This window comes from Lepidochelys kempii, chromosome 7 (assembly GCF_965140265.1).
Source record: "Lepidochelys kempii isolate rLepKem1 chromosome 7, rLepKem1.hap2, whole genome shotgun sequence".
Lineage (NCBI taxonomy): Eukaryota > Metazoa > Chordata > Testudines > Cheloniidae > Lepidochelys > Lepidochelys kempii.
Window position 1 is genome coordinate 31,160,247 of NC_133262.1, and position 18,077 is coordinate 31,178,323.

The 18,077-nt window shown below is 50.0% G+C and overlaps 2 protein-coding genes across 4 annotated transcripts in view; one reads left to right on the plus strand and one right to left on the minus strand.

Moving 5' to 3' along the window:
- The window catches only part of MACROD1 (mono-ADP ribosylhydrolase 1), a 185,176-nt gene that overhangs the window by 78,832 nt on the left and 88,267 nt on the right, over positions 1–18,077 (plus strand). The gene's annotated exons all lie outside the window — the stretch shown is intronic.
- The window catches only part of FLRT1 (fibronectin leucine rich transmembrane protein 1), an 84,537-nt gene that overhangs the window by 37,501 nt on the left and 28,959 nt on the right, over positions 1–18,077 (minus strand). The window contains exon 2 of one of the 2 annotated variants that reach the window (XR_012160114.1): positions 9,197–9,408. The gene's annotated coding sequence lies outside the window, so the exon portion shown is untranslated. Of the gene's footprint in view, positions 1–9,196; positions 9,409–18,077 lie in introns of those variants that run through there. The other variant, XM_073354839.1, reaches the window with a different exon arrangement.

Here is an 18,077-nt window from a genome sequence, read left to right on the forward strand (position 1 = left end):
TTTGCTGTGCTTAAAAAATATTAACCAACACCCAAAATAAAGAGAGACATATTCCCACAGTGCAGTAATTATAAACTGCTGATTTTAGCTGATGCATACACCTGATCAGTAGTGAGCATGATCAATTTATCTTACCTAGATGGACCCTGTTAATTAGCACCTCAAAATATTTAACATCCACAACATACCATTGTGCCAGGTGCTGCCCAGACCCTGACTGAGATCAGGGCCCCCATTGTGCCAGGTACTGCTCAGACCTCAACCAAGATCACAGCCCCCGTTGTGCTGTGTGCTGCCCAGACACACAGTGAGAGATAGTCCCTGCCCCACACAGCTCACAGTCTAAATAGACAAATGAAGGATTATTCTCCCCATTTTACAGATGGAAAAACCAAGGGCCAGAGAAGAGAAATGGAGTCTGTGGTAGATCAGGGAATTGATCCCACATTTCTTAGCGCCTAGCCTAGTGCCCTAGCCATTGGGAAATCCTTCTTTTGGCTGAACTAAACGGTTGGGGGTCAGACTAAACCAGCCACTCAGTGATGGGGGGTTCAGGTAAACACCTCCCTAGTGGCTGGTTATTCCATAATTGACCACTAAGGGGTTTCTTATAGCTGGTTCTAGCTTCTGTTGCAGATGGGATACCTGAGTAGATGGGCCCCATTGTTCCACTGTGGTGCCAGGATTCCTATAAAGTACAGAGCAGTCTGAAATGGACGTGCTCATCTTATCTGTACTGTTGAGCAATGATTATTCACTGAGATGGCAGGATAGATCCTTAGATAGATGGAGAAGGATTATGTCTGGTGAGAGAGAGATTGTGTGATACATATAACCCCTTTTGAGGCTGGCCAGAGCTGGGGATAGGATCCAGGTGTCCTGACTCCTAGCCTACTGCTCTCTCCTCTAACCACTACACCACACTTCCCTCCGAAAGCAAAGGACAGAACCCAGTACTTTCAGCCTCCCTCTCTAAACCACTGGACCCCGCTCTCTTCCCTGAACTGGGAACAGAATGCAGGCCAGAGACTTGAGAGACAAACTAGAAGGACACAGCAAGCCGGTCCATTGTCAGAAACCCAGTGATTTCTCTGCTGCCCAGGCTTTCTTGGACTGCTACTGCTGGGGTGTTCATTAATGTAAGGACCATGTGTAATGAAGTAAGTGAGAGTTAAAGAGCCCATGATCTCCATGCTGGGCACTTGTGGGTTTTTTTATCGGCCTGATTTCCATTGAGATAATTCGCCCTCCTGGCCTTTCTCTCTGGCATGCGGCTGTTCCCTTTAAAAACATAATATATATCTCTAGCCCTTCCCAATTGGATGTTTCATGCCTCATATGCCATAACAGTTAGTCAATTTCCACCCAGGATAAGAAATCTATTTTTATTTGCAGTGGAATGGGGTGTGTGTGTGTATGGGTGTATTATTTTCATATTGTATTTTATTTATTTATACTGAGCCCCCTATTGTTAACGCTCTCATTCACTTGGCATTAGTTATGGTGTTTTCTCCGCACCCAATGGCTGTAATATACCAAGGATATAGATTTTACGGTTTATTTATTTTTTTTCTTCTTAGACAAGCTAAAGAGATTGTTTGTGGACGGGGGAAATAATCACCAGCTATTCAATGCTCCCCCTTCCTTATCCTTTCCCCTAGCCCCACTGCTGCCAGAGATTTGGGGAAGGAAATCAGTCTCAGCTTTGGAGTCAGCAAGAGAGGAAGGCACAGATATATGGGGGAGGGCTTGAAAATATGATGTGGGAGGTTTTGCTATCATTTTGTTCTGCTGTAGCATGATATCAGAAGATTGAAAAGGTCAGGTGGATAGGGGGACTGCACTAAGATATAGGTCATGTGGCATCTATTTCTGGCTCTGCTGGGTGACCTGGGGAAGTGGCATCCGTTCCCCGTGCCTCAGTTTCCCCTCCCACCGTTTGACTATTTAGACTGTCCACTGTTTGAGCTGGGGATTGTGTCTGGGCCCTCAGTCTGTTGGGGTTTGTGCAGTGGCCCCCCTCAGTGGATCCTCAGCTGGTGCAAATTGGCAGTGCTCCACTGGAGTCAGGGGGGCCAGATCCCCAGCTAATGTAAATCAGCGTCGCTCCATTGGAATCAATGGCCAGATCTTCAGCTGGTGTAAACTGACACTGCCCCCATTAGAGTCAGTGGGTCAGATCCCCAGCCAGTATAAATACACCTGTTTGCATCAGCTGAGAATCCTTCTCCAGCACTGTAAAGGGCGCCTATTACAGCAAATGAGGCTATAATTCATATTCAAACTAGTGGAAACACCATCCATGGTCCTGCCACTAACCCCTGGCTGCGTAATTTGATTGTAAATTTTCTAATTGCATCAGTTGAGCCAATCCAGTGTCTTGGATGTTCAAGAATTGATCTTTTAAAAAGCTGTTGAAAAATTGGAGAGAGTGCAGAGAAGAGCCACAGAAATGATGAGAGATGGAAAAAATGCTCTTACTGGGAGAGATGTAAGAACAGGAGCAGCAGAAGCTCCTTAAAAGTGGCCCGGCTCTGCCCCTTCACCCTGAGACCCTGCCCCCGTGCCAACCCTTGCCTCTGCCCTTGCGCTGCCCATACCCTTGAGGCCCCGCCCTCGCACCACTCCTTCCCCTCAAGATCCCCCTCCCGCTCCACTCGCTCCTCTCTGCTTCTCCTGTTGCTCACCCTTACGGCCGGTAAAAAGCTTTTACATGATCTTACTTTTAAAAGTGATAGGGGCCTCCCCTCCCGTCCCAATCCTGGCGCCCCTGCATAAGAAGTTCAATCTGTTTAGCTTCTCAGAAGAAAGACTGAAAGAGGGCTTGACTCTGGAGCATATGTACCTTCACAAGGAGAATATATCAGTGCTAAAGCGCGCTTTAACCTAATGGAGAAGGCAGAACACGGACCTAAGGCTGGAGGTGAAGGCAGACATATTCCAGTTAGAAATAAGTCATCAGTTTCTCCTGAGGAGAGTGATTATCCATTGGAACAAACTCCCAAGAGAAGGGATGGATTTTCCATCTGACTGGATGCCTCCCTGGAAGTTGATTCAATCAAACACAGGTTTTTGGGCTCAGTAAAGGGGTAATTTGGTGAAATTCTGCAGCCTCTGCTGTACAGGAAGAAATCAGACCAGATGATCTAATGGTCCCTTCTGGCCTTGAAAAATCAGTGACCCAAGATCCCGCGGCTTTCTTTGTGACTCTTTAGTGATGCAAATCATCCTCCCTGACACTAAACTTTGTGGGAGCTGGAGTGTTTTTTAATTAAAAGCTGCAAACCTTCTATGGTTGCACCTATGCTGACCAGACTTTAATACACTTCCCCCTGTGTAGCCCTAGTGGCTCAAGAGAGCCCATTCCAGTGTGATGCATCCATTTAATCCTCGATTCTAAGGCTAGAAGAGAGCACTGTGATCATCTGGTTTGACCTTCTGTATAACACAGGCTATAAGACTGCCCTGAAATAATGCCTGACCTAGAGCACCTCTTTTAGAAAAACAGCCAATATTGATTTCAGAATTGCCCATGATGGAGGAAAAAAGAGGGAGAAATTATTATTATTTTATTTGCAATTAAATCCACAATTTAGGGGTGTTCTCTTTTTTGCAGCACCTGCTGCAAATTCTCCTCAGAAAACTGGCTTGGTTTTTAACCACTTTGTTACGACTCAACATAGGCATGTTGATCAGAAGCCAGGCTCCTAGATGCACCTCTGAAGCTCGTGCAGAAGGATAAAAGAAGCATCAGAGCTATCAAAGATGAAGGTAAAAACTCCTTCTCAGGGCAGATGGGAAAATGCAATTTCTGTTCCACAGGAAATCCCAACATTGTGAAGGATTTTTTCATTCCAAATCAGTGAAAAGCCAAAATTTTAAAGTTTCCCATGAAAAGCAAGGGCCAAATTATGTTGACCAGGGACCATTGAAACATTTTGTTTTGAAAAGAAATGGTAGGACATTCTCAATAAGGTAAAAATGGATCATTTCCCTTTGATTCATTTTCTTTCCATTTTTCTATGCTATTAAACTATTAAATGTAACAGATGTACTATAGATAATATATACATGACATATCTACATATTATACATTATTAGAAATATTTGAATAGCTTAGAAAAATGGAAACTAAACAAATCAAAACGGTGACACTGAAATGAAACATTTCCCACTGATTCCAAGGCCAGAAGGGCCAACTGTGATCAACTAGCCTGACCTCCTGTGTAACACAGGCCATAGGACTTCCCCAAAATAATTCCTAGAGCAAATCTTTTAGACAAACATTAAAATCTTGATTTTATCCTAAGTAAATTGTTCCAGTGGTTAATTACTCTCGCCATTAAATATTGATGCTTTATTTCCAGTCTGAATTTGTGTAGCTTCAACTTCCTGCCATTGGATCATATTAGATCTGCCTCTGCTAGATTTGTTCCCCATGTTGACATTTAGAGGCTGTAATCTAGATTGCCCTTTAACCTTCTCTCTTTTAAACTAAATAGACTGAGCTTTTTGGGTATATCACTATAAGGCATGGTTTCTAATTTTTAATCATTCTCATGGCTCTTCTCTGAACCCTCTCCAATTTATCAACATCCTTCTTGCATTCTGGGCACAGATTCATCCTGCCTCAGCCCTGGGGATGGACTAGGTGACTTCTTGAGGCCCCTTCCAGTCTTGCATTGCTATGATTCTAGGATATTTTTCGACATCATCAAAATGAGAAAATCAAGACGGTCCATGATGACTTTCTCCCTTTGAAAGTATCATTAGAATCAAAACGTTCCCATGATGCCACATTTTTTGATGGAAACCACTTTGGATTAAACTTCCTTGACCAGTTCCATTCATGGATTTGTAGATTTCACAGAGCCATAGAGTTTAAGGACCTTTAGATCATCTAGTTTGACCTTGTGCACACCTCAGGCCATTACATTTCACCCAGTTACCCCTGTACTCAGCCCAGTATCATAATACTCTAAACACTGTTCCCAAATGGTTTTGCATGCATCATAGGAGATACACCAATTTCCATGCCTAGCAGTGCTGCTAGGGGCTGTAATAGGCTCACTGCATGAGGAGGAATGAAGACTTCCTACTCCTGGGTTCTATTTTGTCTTGCCAGAGGCAAACTGCATACCAATGTGCCTCTTCTCTAAGCAAAGCAGCCCTTTCCTCACCCCCTCCCACACCAGTTGTGGAACCTAAGACAGAGGCTGCTGTTTGGGGGAATTAAAGCTATGTAAGATCCCACATCGATTACAGATGTGCTGGTTTTTCAAACAAATTCGCTGGGTGTAACTGTGGTTGCTGGAAAAGGTGGATTAGCGTTTAGGGCAAGGCGTGGGTGGGAGCCAGGACTCCTGGGATCTATCCCTGCCTGTGGGAAGGGCGTGGGTATAATTAACAGAGCAGCATTGCGAATCTTCAGGATTTATTCCTGAATCTCATGATTTTTGGCATTTTCCTTAAAGTCATGGGATTCTTGGGGTTCTTTTTTTTTAAAAGGTATATAATGTAAATAAACAAACTGCGCTCCGAAGATACCAGACACAACATCACTGATTTCTCCCTTCCAAGTAGGGTGACCAGACAGCAAGTGTGAAAAATCGGGACGGGGGTAATATGAGCCTCTATAAGAAAAAGACCCCAAAATCAGCACTGTCCATATAAAATCGGGACATCTGATCACCCTACTTCCAAGAGCTGGGGTTAGAACCCAGGAGTCCTGATTCCCAGCCCCCTTTCTCTAATCACTAGACACCACTTTCCTTCAGAGCTGGGGAGAGAACCCAGGAGTCCTGGCTCCCATCTTCACGCACAGAGGCTTACTCCCACTTCTCTGTGCCACTCATTTACATATGGATTCCGCTTCCTGTAATTTAACTTTTTAGTTTGTTCTGATTGCAGGGTAATTTTTAATGTGTTTCTCTGCCAGGCAATTTGTTCAATATCCCCCAAGACTCCACAGTGTTCAGATTTGCAGCTTTTTATTGCAAGTCGGTTTAAATTAAACGCGTTGCCGGGATCCCGATGTGGATTGTAATTGTAATTTGTTTCTGCGCCCTGCCCCTCCCCCAGCTGCAAAGGTTCAGCATGCGCCAGTATGGAAAGCACATGCATGACTTTCTATGCCCCAGTGCCACCGATACAGTGGGAGTCTGCAAAAGGGCGATGTGTGCTTTAAAATAATTGGCACAGCTCTGCCTGCGTCCCTCAATCCTGACCTGCACCCCCTGCTATCCCAGCCCTGGGCTCTCCCCAGCTCTGCTTGCGCCCCTCAATCCTGACCTGCACCCCCTGCTATCCCAGCCCTGGGCTCTCCCCAGCTCTGCCTGCGCCCCTCAATCCTGACCTGCACCCCCTGCTATCCCAGCCCTGGGCTCTCCCCAGCTCTGCCTGCGCCCCTCAATCCTGACCTGCACCCCCTGCTATCCCAGCCCTGGGCTCTCCCCAGCTCTGCCTGCGCCCCTCAATCCTGACCTGCACCCCCTGCTATCCCAGCCCTGGGCTCTCCCCAGCTCTGCCTGCGCCCCTCAATCCTGACCTGCACCCCCTGCTATCCCAGCCCTGGGCTCTCCCCAGCTCTGCCTGCGCCCCTCAATCCTGTCCTGCATCCCCCTGCTATCCCAGCCCTGGGCTCTCCCCAGCTCTGCCTGCGCCCCTCAATCCTGTCCTGCATCCCCCTGCTATCCCAGCCCTGGGCTCCCCCCAGCTCTGCCTGCGCCCCTCAATCCTGACCTGCACCCCCTGCTATCCCAGCCCTGGGCTCTCCCCAGCTCTGCCTGCGCCCCTCAATCCTGACCTGCACCCCCTGCTATCCCAGCCCTGGGCTCTCCCCAGCTCTGCCTGCGTCCCTCAATCCTGACCTGCACCCCCTGCTATCCCAGCCCTGGGCTCTCCCCAGGTCTGCCTGCACCCCTCAATCCTGTCCTGCATCCCCCTGCTATCCCAGCCCTGGGCTCCCCCCAGCTCTGCCTGTGCCCCTCAATCCCATCTTGCACCCCCCTGCTATCCCAGCCCTGGGCTCCCCACAGCTCTGCCTGTGCACCTCAATCCTGCCCTGCACCCCCTGCTATCCCAGCCTGGGCTCGCCCCAACTCTGCCTGTGCCCCTCAATCCTGACCTGCACCCCCTGCTATCCCAGCCCTGGGCTCTCCCCAGCTCTGCCTGCGTCCCTCAATCCTGACCTGCACCCCCTGCTATCCCAGCCCTGGGCTCCCCCCAGCTCTGCCTGTGCCCCTCAATCCCATCTTGCACCCCCCTGCTATCCCAGCCCTGGGCTCCCCACAGCTCTGCCTGTGCACCTCAATCCTGCCCTGCACCCCCTGCTATCCCAGCCTGGGCTCGCCCCAACTCTGCCTGTGCCCCTCCATCTCGCCATGTACCCCCCTGTTATCCCTGCCCTGGGCTCGCTCCTGTGCCACACACACAAACTCCCAACATAGCATTTAGGTTTTACGGACAGATTTACAGATGTCAAGATTCAGCAAATAAGGGAGTAGGCTAGAACTGACTTGCTGGGTGACCTTGGGCAAACCGCTTCCTCACTTGGTGCCTCTGTTTCCCTTCCTGCCCCTTGTCTGTTCCGATTGAGAGTTCTCCAAGGCAGGGACTGTCACTCTGTTTCCGTGCAGCACCTGGTGCAATTGGGGCTTGGTCTTGGCCAGGGTCTGTGCAGCACCTGGCAGGACGGGTGGAGACCTCTAGCTGGTACCATAACAATAAGGCTGGTTCCTAACGTGCAATCCAATCACTCCCGTAGCCTCCAATGCTAAGAGTAGCTTCTCCTGGAGGAAATCAGGACATTAGCCCATCAAATTGCTGGCTAGCCTGTAGCTGCATCACTGGATTAGGGACGAAGGGCAGGATTCAGTTAGCACAGAGCCAGCTGCCTCTGGGGAATGGAAAAGCCTCAAGGATATTGATCTGAGAATGAACTAGGGAGCAGACAGCTGGGGCTCTGAGCTGGCCAAGATTGCCTGTGGGGATGGGGACAGGCTGGCTCTAGCTACTGCAATTAACAAGGGGGGAGCAAAGGAATCCTGGAAGTGGGGCTTGAGGAAAGGATGCAAAGGCTTAGAAATCACTTCTAAAATCACGGAGGGTTGTCCTGAAGGAGTCTGGGGTCCTGGAGGGGAGTGGGGGCAGGGGAGTTAGAGTGGGCGGGGGGGGGGGTCGAATCAGGGCTCCTGGGTTCTGTTCTTGAGGAGGGGAAGGGAGCGGGCCTGCGCCAGCTCATCATACTTGGAAGTGGCTGGGCAGAGTTCAAACGGTTGTAAATCAATAGCAATTCTGAGGACAAATAAAAGTGAGTTAAAGGGCTCTGGGTGCCCCTCCCTCCGACCTTGGTGAGGATGTGTCAGCACCAGCTGAATCACAAACCCGGCAGCCCTGGAGGGGCTAGGGGGAGCCACTCTCCTCCACAGACCTGGGGATAGGACGCAGCAGTTTCAGCCTCTTCTGCTCTACGCACTAGACCCCACCCTCCCCAGAGCTGGGACTAGAACCCAGGAGTCCTGGCTGCTCCCCAACCCACATGCATACAGAGAAATTGAAGGAGCATCGTTAGGAACCCTTATGTGATGCAGCAGCTTAAATACTTAATTGAGTATCACTCCAGCGCTTCAGCCCCTGCTATCTGATCCCAGCCCTGAGCTCCCCTCCCCTCACAGCCATCCCAAAGCTCCTCAGTCCCAACACACAGACCTCCTGCTCCAGACACTAGCATGCCCTCCCTACCGCCGGGTGTGCATTGTGAATCCGTGCAATGCCCATGCTCTGCATCAGCCAGGGCCTCCTGACAGCTGGCTGCCACTCTCCAAGTCACTGTGGTTGCAGGGGCCCAGCCCCACAGGGAGAGCCCCGGGGCCCAGCTGTTCCAGTACTGTCTGTGAGCATGAACATCAGGCCACAACACAAGGGCCTGGAGCAGCTGAGCAACCTTCAGCAGCCAGCCCGCTCCATGCATGGACATGCCATAGCTAATGAGGTACAGGGGGACCCACAGGTAGGGGGGTGGGAATGGGGATAGACGGCTGGGTAGAGTGGGGTGTATATGTAGGTCACGTTGGGTCCACAGTGCTTTCCTTCTCTGACTCCGTTTTCTAACCAAAGATCGGATGTTTTAATAACACCCTTTTGAACTGTATCCCTCCAACCCCCCCAGTTAATGAAGCCAACAGGTTCAACTCACGTTTGGGTGCTCCGGGGTCCCAGCCAGCAGTGCGGGCTCTGTGGTCCTCCTGCTCAGGACGCCTGGGTCTGTGGCAGGTGATGGGGTGGGGAGCAGCAGCACAACATAGCCTGGCTCCAGGGAGAGGGTAAGCTGGGGGCGATAGCAGCTGGGCAAGCCATGTAATGGGTGGATCTCACAGGCTCAGCCGGATGGGCTCTCTGGGCTGGTAACTGTAGAGGGAGGGAAAGGGTTAATCTGGGTATAGCATCAATATTAGCAGCAGTCTCAGTGCTGTAGCAGCTTTCCCACAGCAGCCCTCAAACAGCATAACAAGGGAGATCTGTCCTCCCTGTTTTATAGCGTGGGATGCTGAGGCAGAGGGACTTGCCCAGGATAGAACCCAGGAGTCCGGAGTCCCTACTCCCACCTGCTGTAACCACTAGACCCCACTCCCCTTTCAGAGCTGGGAATAGGACCCAGGAGTCCTGACACTAAATCCGGCTGCTCTAACCCCCTAGACCCAACTCCCTTTCCAAGGCTGGGACTAGAACCCCTAGTCCTGATGTCTCTGTTGTCATACACGCCCCTCTACCTACCCAGTTACCCCGGCTTCCGGGAAGCAGAGAGGCAGCCCAAAACAGGGGATGCAGACTCCGGAGGGGCAGCTGAGCTCAGAGCTGTCTGACCATGCTCCCTGCAGTGCAACAGCAGGTAACACTCCGTGTGCCACCCAGGACCCTCCCCACTGACCTCCTTCTGAGGGAATTCCTAGCGTCTCACCACGCAGATGCTTTGCAATGAGTGTGATCCCCCTCCTGCAGAGGGGTGTGATCGAGACCCCCAGTCTGGGGCACTCTGCTGTACTCAGTGCCCCACAGCACCTTGTGCCTCGGGATGCTGGCTTCCCCCTCCGCCCCTGCCAGGGGCTGGTGTGCACAGCGGGAGCTGGGAGCCATTGTCCAGGGTGGCTGTGCTCTGGCAGCAGGGGGAGGCTGGGGCTGATGCAAACAGTGCCCTGTGCCACTGGCCGCCTGTGTGGAGCCCTGTGCTCTGCGGCATTGAGTTCAGGACACGCATTGGTTTCTGATGGAGGTGAGGGGCGCGAGGGGTACGATGACAATTAGCAGCCGCATGGGGAGGGGGCCTCTGGTTGGAGGCGCCATTGGGAGCTGCAGCGAGAACTTGCAGAGCACTGGAGGGGCATTTTCCCTCCGTCTCCTTTCCCCCGGCCAGCTCTTTGGCTATCCTCGCCAACTGCCCCCTGTAAATCAGTTGTGATGCAAGGGAGCCAGCGTGTGCTTTGAATCCTTTTATCCAGTACCCTGAGACAGGCCGCTGGGGGCCTCTCAAGTCCTGCAGTCATTTGCCACACGGGGCGGGAACCGCAGAGGAGTGAGTGTCATGATTGCAGTAGATTGTAGCCGGGGTCGGGAGGTGGGGCTGCAGTGCAGCTGGGGTAAATAAAAGATGAGAACAAGAGAAATGCACGTGCCATTTTTTGCAGGGATGTCAAACAGGAAGGGCGAATAGAAAATTGGGCCCTGTTCAGGTGTGTGTATGTATTTGCAGATGTACAGCTGTATGCATACATGTGTGCCCCCATCTGCATATGTGTTTGCATACACATGTATCTGTGCATACGTGTATTTCCAGACATGTGTGTGCATGCATTTACATATGTGTGTACATGTATGGGGGTGTGTATTTGCATACTTACCTGTGTGATCATGCACATACCAGTGTCTATGCATATCTCTATCCGTGCCCTCCCACATGCCTTTAATTTATATACCAAATCTATCTGCACTCACCCTCAGTGCGCCCTGGGCAGCCTCCTTATCTTGCTTGCTAACTGCAGTTTGACAGCTAACCCACCTGTCTCCCTCCTTCAGCGTCCCGCTGAGCTCGCTGTCTTGGAGCTGGGATGGGCCCGGGAGTTGAGGGGACTGGCTGCACTGTCTGTAATAATTGCATTGTTAGGCCAACGAGATTCCTTGTTCAGCTGTCTAATCCTGTGCCTTTATTAAACCTGATTGCCGGCTCGACAGCTGTGGGGGAATGAGATGGCGTGTCAGCAGCAGAGTCGGGTGCCCACAAATTGCCATGCGTGAGCCGAAAGACTTATCGCCTCAAGAGAAGGGGAGAAATTGGCACACACTGACCTCTGCCCCCCGCCAATAGCAGCCCCAGATACCCTCCCCGCCCACAGGGCAGATTCTATTCCCCACACTGTTGGAGGAGAAATTTGAGCATTGCTTTTCTCCCTCCAGGAGCATATGATTCATTCTCAAGCCTTTGAGAATTCAGGAGATCAGCAGAGAAATCAGGAGATCTTTTAATAAAAAGTGTAACCAGTGCTGGGGTTCGCTGTAACTCAGCTTCTGGATTTCCTGCAGCCTTTTAGGGTTTTCCAATTTTCCCAGCATGTCCTAAGCTAGAAAACATGACTCTCTTGTCATCACATGACTCTAAGAGAGGGTGATTTAAGTGGAAACGATGAATGTCGCAGTAGACTCTTGGGAGGTGGGTGATGCTGTTGAGATTTGTCTGGATTCTTAAAATGAGGTAGCACTGCTCTTGTGCACCATTTTAAGGCCAAATTCTGCTCCTGTTGAGACCAGTGTAAATCAGGGTGAGTCACTGAACTGGCCTCTGTTATGTAGAAGCAGGGCTGGCTCTGTCTAGATCACTTAAGGTGGCTTCCATGTTGAATTTAATCTCTAGGGCTGAGAGTTTGTTTATAATAGCAGAATTATGGAACAGATCCCCCGCTGGTGTACAGTGGCATTGCCCTAGTGTGTAAAAGAGCTATGGCTTCATTGGAGTCAGCTGGGCCAAAACCCCAGCTGATGTAAATCAGTGTCACTAATCTAAATGGGACTGGTACTTTGGGGTGGGCTGCAGCAATTGTTTATACAGGGATCCCTTGTCTGGTGCTGAGATGAAGCTGCCCCTGAGGTGGAATGAAAGGCAGATCTTGTATCCAAGTGGAAATGCAGGACGAGTTTAAGAAATGGCCAAAGCTGAAACTGGAGCCTAAAATTGAGTTTAACATCACAAATCTTGGGGAAAGTGCCCTGGGATCTCCCTCCCTCCCCTCCTACACACCCATTCATCCAGCTACCAGCATAAAGTACAGGATTGTTCAGCTTAGAAAGGAGACCAATTTGATGGGACAAGGTACAAGTCTGTACAATACTGACCGGTCTAGAGAAGGAACTTCTGGTCTCCCTGTCTCACAAGGGGAGTCTCCATGAATTTGGAGGGTGGCCATGTCTAAACTGATCAAAGGAAGTGCTTTGTTCACTTGACATGTAATAGCAGTTGGAACTCACTGCCACTGGATGTTGTTGAAGCCAAGAATTTAACAAGCTCCAAAGAGGGGTTGGATGTTCGTATGGATAATGAGAATATCCAAAGCTAAAGCAGCGGATCTAACAAAGATTTCAGATGGGAGATAAATTCTTGTGCTTCATGGTTTAAATCAGTCTCTGACTAATTAGAGGTTAGGATTGGGCCTTTATGGGGGATAGATTACCCCTCATCTGCCTGTTGGGTTATCACATGTTCTTCTTTTATTGGCCACTACTGGAAATGGGTTATAGGAACAAATGGACCAGTGTGTGGTAATTCTTATGGTGGACACAGTTCTCAGAAAGCAGCCAGCTCTAAGCAGAACCCTTCCCCCATGGACACCTGCTGTGATGAACACACACAGGGAAGGTTTTGTGGAGTTGATCTCAAATCTAGAGCTGGGTGAATAACTATTTTTTGGTTCACTAGTAATTCTGAAAAATCACAAGGGGGGGTGGGAAATTCGTTTCAGGTCAAACAAGATGGTTTGTTTCTAATGTTTTAAAACATTTTTTTGATCAGATGGAAGGAAATTTCAAAACAGTCATTGGGAATTGAAAAATGGAAACTTTCAATTACTTGGGAGTTTTCTGACTGAAACAATTGGGTGACATCACCGCAAATTCCCAAAACATTTCAGTCGACTCCAAATCTGCATTTTTGCGCCGGAAAAAAAGTTTCAGTTAACAAATTTCAGCCACCACCACAAGCCAGTGCTCTCTGCCTGCTTACATCTCGACAGATTGGCCTGTGCCCCGTCTCACACACCACCGGGGTCCCCCCCCTTGCTGCAAAGACCCATTGGCACTTGAACCCAGGACAGAGGTGGGAGCCAGGACTCCTGGCGTCAACGCAAGGAAGAAACAGAGCCCTCTTCTCATTAGCATCGAATCTCTCCTCCTTGGGCTGGCCCAGGTGGGGGAGGGGTGAGGGGGTGTTTGCTTCGGTGGCTAACTGGAACATGAGCTTTCCTCGGATAGAGGGGAGGTGCAGGGAGGAGGAGATAGATCAGCGTGAAGGAAGGGCAAAGCGGTAGCAAAGTCAGTGTATGCGGCATCAATTTCGGCTGACAGCTAGCAATTACGGCAGGTGATAGCCAGATTACTCCAAATGCATTTATTACAGGGCCCGGGGAGCGCAGGGGACTTATTTACTGGCAAATCCATACTCATTACAGGGCTTTGGCCTTGGCTGGCCGCAGAATTGCTCAAGTGAAACAAATAATTATCAAAGTCCTTCCACGGCCCAGTGCTCAGGGGGTGGGGAAGGTGGGGAGCAGGGTAGTGGCGTCTATTTTTTTTCTATATTCCAGCCTACCCTACCTTTCTTCCATATTCTCATCTATCTGTTTGTCTATGTGTGTATCCATCCATCTTCTATCCCCATGCACATCTATCTTTCTATCCTCCCCCCACCTTCCTCATAACGTAAGCTACAGCAAACTAGGGTCATTTTACTTCTATGTACAGCATCCTCACTGGATATACTATACTTTAACTTATGGGCTTTAACATCCCGCTTTATTGACTTTTTCTTAAATTTCCTACAGTGTCCCCTGTAGACAAGCCTGTCATGTGGACACATTTATATCACTACCAATGTGATCAGGCAGTGCAGTCTAGTGGATAGAGCACTGGACTGGGACTCAGGTGACCTGGGTTCTGTCCCAGCTCTGCCCCTGGCCTGCCGGGTAAATGTGGGCGTGTCTCTTTCCTGCTCTTTTCCCTTCTGTAAAATGGAGCTCATGATCCTGACCTGCCTTGAGAGCTAGGAATGAAGAGAGCTAGGGATTGTGATCAATGTGGACTTGTGTGTAGACAAAAATTGTTCCTCTATACCACTATGGATCAAATGTACAAGGCACCTTTATATCAGTATAACTGCGCCCACACTAGGCTGTGTAATAATGTAACTACACAGGTAACAAATGATAGCCCTAGCCCATGGAGTGGGTCAGCATGGGTTATGCCTAATGGAGTTGAAGGAGACATGATGGCTACACAGACAGCAGAAGACTTTACCATTAACAGCTGATTTCCCTGCTTATCCTGATGCCCTCTTAACTGGAAGTTTTTGGTGTGGTTAATTACATCCTCTGTGCCACCTTCCCCTTTGAGAATTCAGAGCACATTGATTCCTCCCTTTTCCCCAGCTTGTGATGGGCAGTGAAATAGTTAACAAGAGAGGCATAAAGTAGCAGCACTGAGCTTCTGAGTTAACCCCTGTGGAAATGAACATGGCAGTTCTTCCCCTTGGAGAGACTGGCTCAGGCTCTCTGCAGACTCAGGCAGTCGGTTATGTTCTGGTCACGTTTTGAAGCTTTTCTTCACAACCGCAACAGCTGGAGACTCACGGCTGGTTTTAAATGAAAGGTGTGGCTCTGTAGTACGTCCTGGTGGTATTTTCACCTCCCAACAAGGCTAGTCCTATGGACAGGGATGCCCCACACTTTGGAACACTCTGGAGTACAATACTATTGGCAGTCAGTAAGGCTCTGCTCCCCCTAGAACAGCTGTAACATCTGATCTGCAGGCACCTTCCCCTGGCACGGTGCTGAGGAGCCACCTAATAGCCGATGATCAATATTACCTTGTAGAGGGGAGCTGTCAGTTTAATTGAAATGTGGCCACGGGGTTTGGCAGCGTGGCTTCCCGTCCGTCTGCCCGCTGGGCCGGCGCTTGGCACCGGCTCCACAATGTTCATCTTAAATATTCATTCACTTGACAGAACACTAATTAAACAAAGTAAGGTGCATTATTACTTGATTAAATTTTTTATTGGCACTTTAATTGGTCTGTTAGTCACCCCGTGGGGAGCTGAGAGGAACCCCATGAGCTACAGGCTAACAGAGCAGCTGGGATACAGGATATGATCCACAGCTAATGTGCATGGGGGGGGACTGTTTTGGAGGGGCCCAGTGGTAGCCTCCCCTCCCCCCCCCACACTGAAATTGACACAAGGTAATAATGCTTCCTTCGATTGCAGAGCTGCTATCCCAGCCCTGGACTTACCCAGCTCTCACACATCTCTGGCTCTGTACAAACACAGAACAACGAGACAGTCCCTGCCCCAGAGAGCTGCCAATCTAAGGATAAGACAAGAGACAACAGCTGGCTACAGCCAGACCTGGGAGGGAGCACAAACAATGAGACAATCCCGGTCAGTGTGATGGGCAGTGGGCTCAGCCCACCAGCAGCCAAACTTGTTGTCAAGGCTTTTGTAGATGTCAGGGCAGAAGAGAGTTTTAAGGAGGGCATTGAAGGGGGACTGTGAGGTGGCGCTGCAGGGGCTTATGGGCAGCTCCTCTGGCACATGATGTAACAAGTGGGCGATGGAGGCCGGCATCACAGGCCGATTGGAAGTGGGAGTCAAACGAGAGATGGCAGATGGGTGGGACTAGGCCATGGAGGGTAGACAAGCAGCTTCTATTTGATGAAGAAGGGGAAGCACTGCTTTTAACCGCGAGATCGCACTCCTCTCCTATGGCTGAGAGGAGTGTGATCTCGCGGTTAACCCAACCACACAGGAACCAGGAGTCCTGACTTCCATCCCCACTGCTCTACTCCACTAGACTCCGCTCCTCTCCTAGAGCTGGGGATGGAACCCAGGAGTCCTGGTTCCTGTGTGGTTGGGTTTCCTGTTCCCAGTGCTCAGAGGCTCATTCCATTAAATTTTTAATATGATCATAAAATAACAATCAGTACCATCCAGGCAAGGGAAGTAGCCACTTATCCCTCCTGTCTCCCAGTCACCTTCCCCTCAGCCTGCTGTTCCCAGTCTAGGCCAGCTCTGTATTGCAATCCCACCACTCCCCTGGGTCTATTTACTGTCTCTTTATACCCCCCTGGGTGTGGCAGCTTTGTCCCAAATCCCTGCTGTTCTGGAAAGAGATTTATGTAATTATTGTGTACAATTTGGATTGCGGTAGCAACTAGGATCCCCAGGAGCACAGACCAGGAACGAGCCTGTGGTGCCAGGTGCTGTACAAACACTGAACAAAAAGACAGGCCCCTGCCCCTGCTTCCATGCAGCCCTTATTCCATCCCAACCTAGTGGTTGTCCCCTGCAGAAGGGATAACAGTCCTGCTATCGCTGCCAGCTGATGGCATTCCTGAAGGAGCAGCATTCAGATCCTGCTGGTGACAGATGATAGGGGTTTGTAAAAGACACACGTGGTGCATGCTGTATGGAACTCAGCCATGGGGCCTGACTTTGGGGCGACTGCCTATGGTCCTTAGTGGCTCTCAAGATAATGCCACCGCTATGCAGTGTGGCTGATGCAGGGTGTAGTACTGCCTCCTGCCACTAGTGGGGGCTGGTTCGCCTGGAGCGCTGCACTGCAGCCAGTCGGGGGGAGGCGCCAGCTGCCACAAGGTGCAGCACCACTTGCTGCCACAAGGTGGGATTCTGGTCTTCGTAGCACATGGGGTACAGGGGGGAGAAGGCCCAGAAATGAGACGCTAGCACAACTCAGCCCTACAGAGGCAGGGTCCGGGGCTGTCTGCACATGGTCCCTGCTACCTCTGCCATCCTGACACTCTGTCTGTGAACCGGCCTGGGCCCTAAAGCCACCACCATCAATGGAGCTTCAATCTCAGATGGTGCCCGTAGGTCCTATGATAATATCATGAATATCTCAGAAAGTCTGAGAGTGACACACTTTGCTTTGGCATCTGAAAGCTTTATTGAATCTGATGAGAGCTACAGCATTTGCGCCCTCAGTGCCCTAACATTCTGAATCCAGGCCCCCCCAAAATCCTGAGATTTTGTGTGAAAAATTATGAGAGTTTATTTAAAAAATCGTACATATTGGTTTGGGATTTTTAAATTGCTTCTGTTCTTTTGAGCATCTAGAGGTCACCTTGCCAAGCTCTTTCCTGCATGTGTGGGGCGGAGAGGCAGGCTGGACAGTTAGGACACTGGCTTGGGACTCAGGACAGCAGGGTTCAAATCCCTGCTTCACCACATACTCCCTATATGACCTTGGACAAGTCACTTGGTTTCACTAGGGGTTAGGTGCCTAAATATCTGTGACAATCTGTGCCTTGGTTTCCCCATCTGAATGGGGATGACAGCACTACTTGCCTCACAGGGGGATTTTGAGGCTAAATAACTTAAAGTTTCACAGTGCCCAGATACAGTGGTGATGGGGGTACCTAAGGCAGGGGGCTAGAGGTTTGACATTATTTGTTTTTCAAGTCAAGATTTCCATGACTCCAGCAGCTGGAACTTTACGAAAAAAGTCATCAGCTATAAGCACTTGGATGTAGCATTTCTGAGCTGTGCACTGGCTTCACCCTGAGCTGCAAGTTGCAAGCTATGGCTGGGAGATGGGCGGTGGTGCTCTATCCTCCCTCACTGGGATGGGCATAGGCTAGAGAGATTTATCTGACCGACGGAGACCTGGGCAGAGAGAGTGTGGCTCTTAAGTGGCAATTTGTTCCCATAATAAGCCAGCAGAAAGGTTAATGTAGGCAGCATAAATGGTGAAAGATGTTTGCTAGAAGCAGAGGGAAAGCACAGCATGGGGCTCATGAGTGCTGGG